The sequence below is a fragment of the Pangasianodon hypophthalmus genome, chromosome 4, assembly GCF_027358585.1.
Source record: "Pangasianodon hypophthalmus isolate fPanHyp1 chromosome 4, fPanHyp1.pri, whole genome shotgun sequence".
NCBI lineage: Eukaryota > Metazoa > Chordata > Actinopteri > Siluriformes > Pangasiidae > Pangasianodon > Pangasianodon hypophthalmus.
In genome coordinates this window covers 25907035-25917329 of record NC_069713.1, presented here as the reverse complement: position 1 = coordinate 25917329, position 10295 = coordinate 25907035, and the positions used below count along the sequence as shown (strand labels likewise).

General features: G+C 39.2%; 1 protein-coding gene across 1 annotated transcript in view; it reads left to right on the top strand.

The window, feature by feature from the left end:
* The first annotated feature begins 452 nt into the window (after positions 1–452).
* Positions 453–10295, top strand: part of brinp2 (bone morphogenetic protein/retinoic acid inducible neural-specific 2) — a 116783-nt gene continuing 106940 nt past the window's right edge. Inside the window, exon 1 of the mRNA XM_026937242.3 lies at positions 453–1111. The gene's annotated coding sequence lies outside the window, so the exon portion shown is untranslated. The remainder of the gene's footprint in view (positions 1112–10295) is intronic.

Below are 10295 nucleotides of genomic sequence, written 5' to 3'. Positions count from 1 at the left end.
AGTTACTGCTACTAAATTATTTTTAAGTAAAGTGATTACAAACATTTATTGACCAATTTAGTCAGGCAATAAGGAAGCTGGAACATAACCATGGTCTCCCAGCTGTGTTTTGGCCACTGGTAGCTGCTCATGCTAAGCTAGATGTTCCAGCAGGAGCCTCACTAAACACGGCCCTTACATGACCTTTGGAGACATAAAAATAAAACTGGAGACATTTTCAGTATGAATTCAGATTTGCCAGGAGTCACAAGCACATTTGCAGCCTACAAAAATTTGACTAAAGCGTTTGGGAGAAAGCTGTTTCTCACTTTCATTAGGCAGCTTTGCCTTCAGCGCTAAACTCTGTGCTCTGCGCTCTCTCTCCCTCTCTGCGTATGAACCCACCCATCATGCTGCTCGACCAATCACAGCGCAGTGGGCGGGGCCTCATCTCAGGCTCGCACGGAGCGCTTTGAAAAGAAAGAGCTGCTTTCCCGCTTTGCTGGCGGAGCTGCGCGCGCCTGTGGAGCTCGAGCGCGGCTGGACTGTGCGCTGCTTGTGTAAGGTTTCTGTTCAGTCTGAAGGATTGACGCGCCGGAAGCGCTGAGCCTCTTCCTCTCTCCGGTGTGACACAGACTGAGGCATGAGGAGGTCAGGGCTTTTCCTCAGCAGGAGGCAGCTCTCTGAGAGGTGGGGAATGGACGCGCGCTGAGGAGAGTCAAGCTCCCTGTGGATTTAGTATTTTTTCCGCCTGCTCTCGTGCGGATGTTTTTTCCCCCCGCGTGCGATCTTGGCGCTCTCACCTGCACTTCTAAGGAAAACTTTAACGATTGCAAGTAAACAGCGCCTCATTAAAGCGTCCTGTGGAACTGCACGTGAGCTTGACGGGTTTAAGGACCGCGTCTCGTTATTGCGCAATCCGAGGAGCAGAGCATGTGTGATCATGACCGGATTACCTTTTCTTCAGCTGACCTTTCTCTCAGCCCGCAGAGGATGCTGATGACGAGCTGCTGAAGAAGACAGCATTCATCCCAGTAAACTCGCCTACTTACTCCAGGAGTGGGACAAGATCTCCACCTGCCATTCCAAGCTGAAGGAAAAGGCGCAGACCAGAGCCAGGAGTGCAGTTTGGGTATGCATGCTTCTTCTAAACATGGATGCTCTAGATCAGTGAGCAACAACCTTCTTCCAGAGTTTATTACCACAATCCAACTCACTGCTCCAGATACTCAGTCTTCATGATTAGCTGGATCAGGTAAAATGGATTAGGGTCCGAACTCTCTAGGAACCTGCCTGATGATTGCTGGTAGCCTTTAGTGTGGTATAAATTATGGATGTAAATCCTTGGCTGGGTTTATCTTCCACCAAAAAAATTATTTGTTCCATTTCACATTATATTAGTCACTATACATCTGCAAACGAACTCTACAGGGTGATAAATCTCCAATAATGGGGTTAGGCATTCCTGCCCTAGATCTCAACACCCACCCAAATTCCCATTCTTGTATATCTGATTCAGCTAATTAGTATATCTAAAAGATCTTAGTGTGTAGGATTAGGAAGTCAAGGCTGGAGATCTTGGCTATCTCAGGCCATCTGTCCATTTATCAGCAGGAGGGAGGATCTCCTGAAGCTGAGTTGGTGACCGCTGACCTAGATCTTGGATCTCAACCCTAAACACATCTGATTAAACAAATCGGTGCATCCTAACGAGTGCACTTGATTAGGCGAAGGTGTCAGATTTAAACATGAATGTAGCTCGGTAAAGGATTAAGTGCCCTTGGTATAGTTTATATCCAGCACATGCATTGTGTGTGATTCAGCTCTATGTAAGTAGTATCTTCAGGAGCTGATTAAAGTTTGCGACATGTTTACGTTTTTGCTTGCTGCTGTCTTGCCTTGTCTGCTCTTCTCTGCTGTTTGCTCCTGTAATATATAGTGAAGGGATAGCTGTTCAGGTGCATTGCTAAAAGATCCATCACAGTTGTTTAAAATCAGATTGTGGTTATTAGGATGTGGTGATTCATTTGTTTTTAGCTGTTGAGATGTTAGTGACAGTAATGTGTATGTGCATTTCCAACCCACCACCCTCACAAGGTTGCAGAGGTATTCTCCTTCACTCTTTGTGCCCCCTTGGAGCACTTGTGGGTCAGCCAGCCACAGTTCATACAGAGTTTAATTATGATCTGCTAATCGTAATTTGTACCGTGGTGTGACAAGATGCGTTTATGTTGCGAACACAGAGGCTTGTCTAATCACTTTTCATGACTGGCGTATCAGCGGTCTAGGGGGCATTTTTTTTTTTGCCAGCGTCTTATTAAGATAGATTTGGTTTCAACCACTAAGGCATCCTCAGGCTAAATCGAGACCTCGCCTCTGAGGAGTAATTCTCCTTGCTATGAGGATTGCTCTCAACACAAGGAGAGCCTCTGGCTTGGCTTTCTAAACATTTTTTCCGTCATGTTTTTATTTTGGAGGCTATATAGACGAGGGCACTTGAGCACAGGCAATGCAAAGCTGCCTCACAGATCCTTCAGCTCTCAGAGTAAAACATCCTTGTTGTGAGGCTTGGCCAAAAGCCCAGGCATTGCCAGGAAGGAGAGAATAAGCAATGTGTGGATGTGTCTCTTCTCTCTTCTTCTCTCCCCTTGGTTTTTCCTTCATTCATCAGGGGCCACGGGCATCGCAGCACCATAGGAGGGGTTAAACCAAGCACTCTGTAGGATCACACATGTATATTAATCTTCTTTACTCAGTTCTGGCTGAGACAGACAAGGAACAGATTGACATTTCAATCGAAAGAGGAGTGGGTGTTTAAAGCTCTTTTATCTTCTCTGAAAAATAAAGCGGCTTGCTTATTATTTAATCCGGTGTGGGATTGCATAAGCTGCTCACTGTTCTCTCTTTTGCTCTTTCTTGCTGCGATTAAACCATAGATTTCAATGTGATTCATTTTAGAAAGCAGCTACTTGGTGAAATGGCGTTTGCCATGGCTTCAGAACCTGCCACATCAGGCTTTCTCTTCATGGTCAAATAATAATCAAATCTCTGCAGGCAGATAGTTTGTAAAACAGTTTGTCTAATGTATTTAACTAGATGTGGAAAGGGAGCCTGATCTAGGATCAAGGTTACTTTTCAAATCCTCATGGATAAATTGTTTAGACCTAGACCAAATGAGTACACCTATCACAGTTTTATTCAGAGAGATACTTGCCAATTTTTTTGCACTTCTTTCTTTAGCCTACAGAGGGAGCATGGGACAAATGGTGGCACGTGCATTACCGTGCAGCAGCAGTGCATTATTATTCCCAGCCCTTTTACAGAGCCCATATACCACAGCAAGCCTACATGAAAAACGATAAGAACAGCTTCCCGGATAAGGTGGCTAAACATGGCCAAATGATTATCTGTTTCACGTATTGATCTGGATATCAGAGAGCTCTACGGAGAGCTCTATTTGCCATCCAAATGTGCAATTGATTTCCAACACTATTGCCAGAGGAGATTCAGTCCACGTAAGATGATATGCTGCATATTCTCACATTTGTGCTGGGAACTCCTGGCACACTTTAATGAGATTCAGCTCTGTGATTCAATACTGTATGAAAGTGAATGCAGAAGTGCATGGAAGAATACAGGACAGTGTTTCCTGCACCTGAGGGCATGCTGCTGCTGGTGGTGTGTATGTCATGTGGGTGTCCAGGTATTGCTCTGTGAAGATTTGAGTGAAATGTTGATCATATCCAGTAGATCCCAGCAGAGATGGAAACACAATTTCTGGAAGGACCCACTGCAAATAAAATCATTTAGTATTTTTACCTGTTTACTGGTGGATAATATGTGAAATATGCAAATATGCAATACTACACACTCCCATTTAGAGGGAAGAAATGGAAGGACCCAGGACTATTGCTTAATAAAATTATAGCATTTTTATAAATTCAGCTATGCAAAACTATGCCAGGTAGAAAACATCATTGCTTTGAGCCACAGCATTCAGGTCATTAAATTGACTCTAACAGCAGAAAACAGGAGTTTATTGAACCATGAATGTGGCCAGAGGTCTTGCACTGGACTGCATGCACAGAAATAAGAAACAATATGATTATGGAGAATAAGCACAGGGCGTGTAGAATGGTGTGTGCTATTAAAATGGTATATGAAAAAAATATTATTATTATTCCACATTTGCACTGTTTGGAAAATTAATTACAGGGTAAAGGGCCAAAAACTCATAACAGCACCATCACTGCAAACTGCAATTCCCATGATCCTCAGCTGACCTTTTTTTTTTCTTTACTTTTTTTTTTTAATGTTGCATGCTGCCACTGGCTGCAAGCATGAGCCAGATATTACACATGTATTAGTTCTTACCACAACCAGCTCATGAATAATAAATATAAAATCTGCATTTGGGTTAAGTAAGAAATAAGTGAAATAGAAAAAATAATCAACATAAAAATAGTTTAATATATTGTGACCAACGAGGCATACGCTTGGCACATAAAGTTAACCTGAAAAACTTTTTACATTTTAATGTGATGTTTCATGATGTTTTTAATACAATGTGTGTCTATATGAAGAGATTCCTATTATTTTTAATTCTCAATACACCTGATCTGTCTTATTTATTCATTTTATTTGGATAAACATGACATGAGATATGATGAGCTGAGCTCATCCAGACGTTGGGGAGCAACTGCAGCACCTAGCTCTGAAAACTGCTTCTGCCTTGCTCACGTGAGATTGTCATGGTGTACGTCATCATGGTGTGCTGTTGTTGCCAATTCAAGAACCAAAAAAAAAAAAAATCTAACAGGAATGCGTTGTACCAAGCCAGGGCTGTGTGACTTTGTGAATGACAAGGTTGAGGGCTGAGGATTATAGGAACTGTAGTCTGCAATTTGTGACATACATACACACGCTAAGTGCACAACCCTAACTAAATACACACAAAATGACAGAGATATGAATGGTCACATACACATAGAGTCCTTGGGTGAATTCTGCACATTCTGCACATTCCATTGTATAGGCTGTTCAAAATCATCTAAATACAAAGATTTTATTCTCTGAGTCTTGCTCAATGCTATTGCTTTGTAGCTATTGTTCAAAGAAAGGATTTGTTTGACCATTTGCATGCTTAATTAAATAAACCTCAAGCCTTGGGCAGCTTGTCAATGTGAGCTGCTCCGAACTTACTTTAGTGAGCCATGGCCAGTGTGTGTGTGTGTGTGTGTGTGTGTGTGTGTGTTGATGGCACTTCCACAGTTATGGAAAATATGTACAAATGTATTATCATTGAGGTTAAAAAACAAAAAAAAGCCAGTGGGGTAGAAATAATCTGTTCTAATGTCTGTCGAAGCAGATGAATGACAAAACAAGACACCCAAAGCAGAATAAAGGGGAAAAAAGGACTGTGCTTTGAGAATAAATTCCACATCCAAAAGTACAGCATAAAATAACATTTAAATAATGTTCCTGTTAATTTCAAAGTAAACTTTTGACTTTTTCTTTGGAAGTAAATGATACTTTCCTTGGGAAGCTCATTTAATTAGTCCCCAGTAGGTGTGCAAAGGGTCATTAATGGCTGCACATGTCTAATAGAATTTTTCTTTTCATAAGGGCCACTTCCACTTACTCTAGAAAAAGGAAATAAATTAAGATCAATTAGCATGAGCTGTTTGTCTACCAAGCGAGAGCCAAATTACTGAACAGGAAGATTAAATTAAAGGCTTCGTGTTGGTTATCGTATAGTGTATTAAGCCATTCATTAGATAAGCTTGAGTAGCCTACAATCTAATTTCAAGGGGGGATTCCTGTTCACTTAATAGAGGGAACAGTTAATTCAAATGGATTGAATAATTCCCTGTCCAAACCTGAATAAACGCACTACAATAAAAATACACATCAATTAAGTACTCTCTTCAGCTGATGTACTTGACGAGGAGTAATTCTAGCCCAGCTCAGCTGATCTCACTCTTAACCCCTGCATTCCAGCTTTATTATTTATGAGAGAAATGACTGAATGCAGTTCATATAGATGTCATAATTCATAAACTGTCATACCTCTTAATTCTTGAATCTGCCAGAACCTTAGTCATAAGCCACGACCTTTGTGGAAAATCGGCTCTTATCAAATTAATAAAGAAATAATTATATTCACAATATAATAAACTCTAATATTGATCACCAAAAACAGTTTGATCATTTGATCAGAAATAAAACCAAAAAACTAATTAAAAAGTGTGAAATATATTGTGTAATATGTTGTTAATAAATCTACATTTTATATAAACTAAATAATTCCACTTTTCATATACAGCAGACTGATAACAGACTTCCTATAATTTGCACATTCATTTAAATTGAAAAATACATTAATCATATATATTAGATAAAATAAGTATTAGATAGGCTGTATACTGCTATGCATATGAGATGCATGCAGTTATTGCATTTTAATTTATAATTGTATGCATACATATTGTTGTATAAATCTACATTTGAGGACGATCGACTAAACCTGAGGAAAAAAGAAAAAACAAATATCAGCATGTATCTATTGGACACTTTCTATTTGTGTATAGCCTTCCAGTTACTGAAATGAAGTGTTGTATAATTTTCACTGACAATTAACATAAATCATAGCTTTAAGTGTTCTTCATACAGACATGCTACACCACTCTACACATCTCAAGGGGGCAATATTTTGAGTAATCATGAAGGATTTGACCTTGGGGTTAAGGCTAGCATTTTAGTCAAGTTAATAATAAAAGGCCATATGAGGAATGCAGCGTAAAAGGCAGTGCAACATGCTGACTGAACCCTTTACAAAATTTCAAACCCATCTGAGACTACTGCAACATCATCCACTCCCCAGTCATAACCAACTGATAGAGCAGGCAGTAGCACAGTGAGTCTGACCCTGCATCATCCGTACTACAGTAGCACACACAGTATTACATATATTACAATATACTGTCTTTAAAATATATATTTCATATACATCATGAGAATGTATTTCAGTATATTCATTACCATACTGACATGTATTAAAGTGGATTTTTCCATATCACCATATATTTATAATTTATAAGGGTGTGGCTTTTAGCTATAACAGGAATATTCAACTAAAATTGGTAACAATCAATCAATCAATCAATCAATAAATAAATAAATAAACAAACAAACTCCTTGCTTATAAAAGTCCAGGACTGAATGACAAAAGCTTTTAATGCGGACCCATTAATGATTTATACAGTACACATTCAGATGTATACTTTTTAAAAACAAGCCATGGCATCAGTTTGTTAATCAGACTAGAAAGGGTAAATAAAATAATAATAATAAAAAAAGTCTGTGGAAAAAACTCCACTTTTCTGGGCTGTTGTCCCTGGCGCTGTATCTAATTTCTTGTCTGATGAGCTTCCTTCAGCTGAATAATTTACATAAATGCATGTGATCAGATAAGCCTCAGCAGAGGATCTGCTACAGAACACTGGCTCATATGTAGAAAACTAGAGTTCATAAACTATGCCTTTTTTCTTTTTATACATTTATCGGCTCTGCTACTATATATATAGTTTTTCATCTATTTGGTTTGATCCAAAACCTGACCAAACCTGTGCTGTATTCTTGAAAAAATATGACTACAGTGTACAGTGCATTAAGCAAATAATCTAAAATTGAGTAATGTTAATTATATAACAATTATATAACGTTACAGAAATAAATCTAACATTAAATAGATATAACATTAAATACTTATATGGGTACAGATAGAAGTCAGAAATGAATGCTATTTTCAGGTGTAACAAATGTCTTGCAATAGGAAAATACTTCTAAAATACTTCACCTGACAAGCAATTCTCTTAATAATGCGCTTAACAAGTTAATAATTGCACTTCTGCTACATTTAATGTCCCTTTTTTAAACAATGTGAAGTTGTAAGCAGGTGTGATCATAATACCAAAAACTGTGATATAGTTATATGGTTATCATACCTGCTGTTCATGCTGTTCGTTAATATACTACAAAATATATTTTCCCTCTGCTTTGTTGCTATAATTGCTGAAGCATGTCTGTGCCACGGAAGGTAAATTCAATGAGGCTGAGTTCCATGTTAAGCTCTTTTCCTGTGCAGATGTGACAGTGTGATGTCTGGTATGTGCTGCCATTTTCACTCGCTGATGGTGTATTACACATCATTGCATGAAGCCTCCTTGCCAGCTGCGGTCAAGGGGCCGAGGGGAAATGATTCATTTGACTGGAGGCTGGGATCAAAGGCCCAGAGCTAACTCAATGCGATGAGCAGCCGATATCAAGAGGGGTCTACACCAATCGAGTCAAGCAGCAGGGCATTTTCCCCGGATTTTAATTGGCTCCTGGGCACCGGGTGGCCTTTACACACTTCACACAACTTGAGATGGAAGCCATTACACATGGTGACAGGGTTACCACCTCCACTGCTGATGATTTGCTCACTATAGTGTTGTATATGGGCAAACACAGATAGATAGTACTTTCTTTTTCTGGAGTGGTACAAATGCTGGATGTCCATTATTTTGCTAGTAATGACAGTTATGCACTCTATGCCTTTGTGTTTAATTAGATTAATCTCCCTTACAAAATGTATTCATTTATTTTAGCAAAGCCAAGTGTGTCACAATTATTGGCACCCCAGATTCTTGTTCTTAAATTCTGATCAAAATGTAACTGAAGCATTGGAACATGCATGAAGAGGCAGAAAGCAAGTGCATAAACTGTCATTTATTATGGGAAAACCAATAATCGCCGCCGTAGTCAGGAGGGATGGTCAGAACACAGACAGGCAATGCAAAAATGGGATAATCCATGATGGAAATGAAAACAGAAATAAGGTCAAAACTGAGAGACAGGAAACAGGACAAGTAGGCTTAGAAACACACATTAACTGAACAAGACTTCACAAAGACACACACACACAAAGAAGGGTATAAATAAGAAGATTAATCAGGAGACTAAACTGAAAAGGAGATACGGAAATGATGAAACGGGTGGAGACGAGACCAGGAAGTGAAAACAAAGAAAGTCACAATAAAAGTCCAAGCAGTGCACATTGTGCTGGGAAATGTGCCATGCACTGAGGGGATTTATGACAAGCTTGTTCCCATTTATATTTTAACTTAATTAAAGTTAAAAAAAAGGTTAAGGAACTCTTAAGCAGTTATCCATGACTTCCTGCTAGACTGGGGGATAAATATGAGGTAAAACAGAGGCCAAATTCCCTTAGTCATTTACCAAGAAAATAAGCAAATGAAATCAGAAAACTGAAAACTGTGTTGACCTTCATAAATCAGGCACCAACAACAGCACAGGCCTGAAAATGCCCATATCCAATGTTAGGGTAGAAATTAAGATGTTTAAAACAACTACAGCAGTAATGAGCCTGCCTGGAATAGAATGCAAGTGCATTTTGCTCCCACGCACAGTGAGTTGGTTAGACAGGCAAATATTTTCCCAGGGATCACAGGGTGGTCTGCAGAAGAGAGTAGCATTCGAGATCAGTAAATCTCCAAATATACAATCAAACACCACCCAAATAGCAAATAAATTTGGTTTAAGGCATACCAGAAAAATGCAGTGGGGCAGTTTTACCACTAAATTTTTTTTTCCCCCCCAAAAGGCTGTGGAAACCTTGTTAGGATACATGGCACCATGGACTACATGAAGTACCAGGGGATTTTAAATGAAAATCTGGCTGCCAAGAGGCTACCCATGGACCATGGATGGATCATCCAGGATACTGATCCAAAACATACATCCATACATCAATACAAAAATGGTTCAGTGACCACAGAATCTAGCTTTTAACATGACTATCCTTGTCCTCTGACCTGAAGCCCAGTTTTTTTTTTGATGAGAATGAAACTTCACTTAAAGGTTAGATTTAATATGAGATATGAGAAATACGGGATGATGTGTACCACAAAGAGTTTTTTTTTTTTTTACCCACCTTTACCAAAGTTCCCAATAATTCTGGACCTAGCTGTGCATACATAAGGTACAAAAGATGACAAACAGGTCCAATTTAGTAGCGTTTTTCCTGGAAGGTATAGCACATGCAATGCAAATATTTATTCATTATTGTCCTGCAAAATTAGTGGACCTGCAAGTGATCAGCCACATAAATCTAGACATTCCTCTGTCTCAAACAGCCTTATCGAGCATGTGAAGTATGACATTACATTGGTACACATTCATTTTGGATACTTTGCATGTGGAACCTTAAGATATTTGTACTCTTAAATCTGCTATCTTCTTCAGAGGTCCAT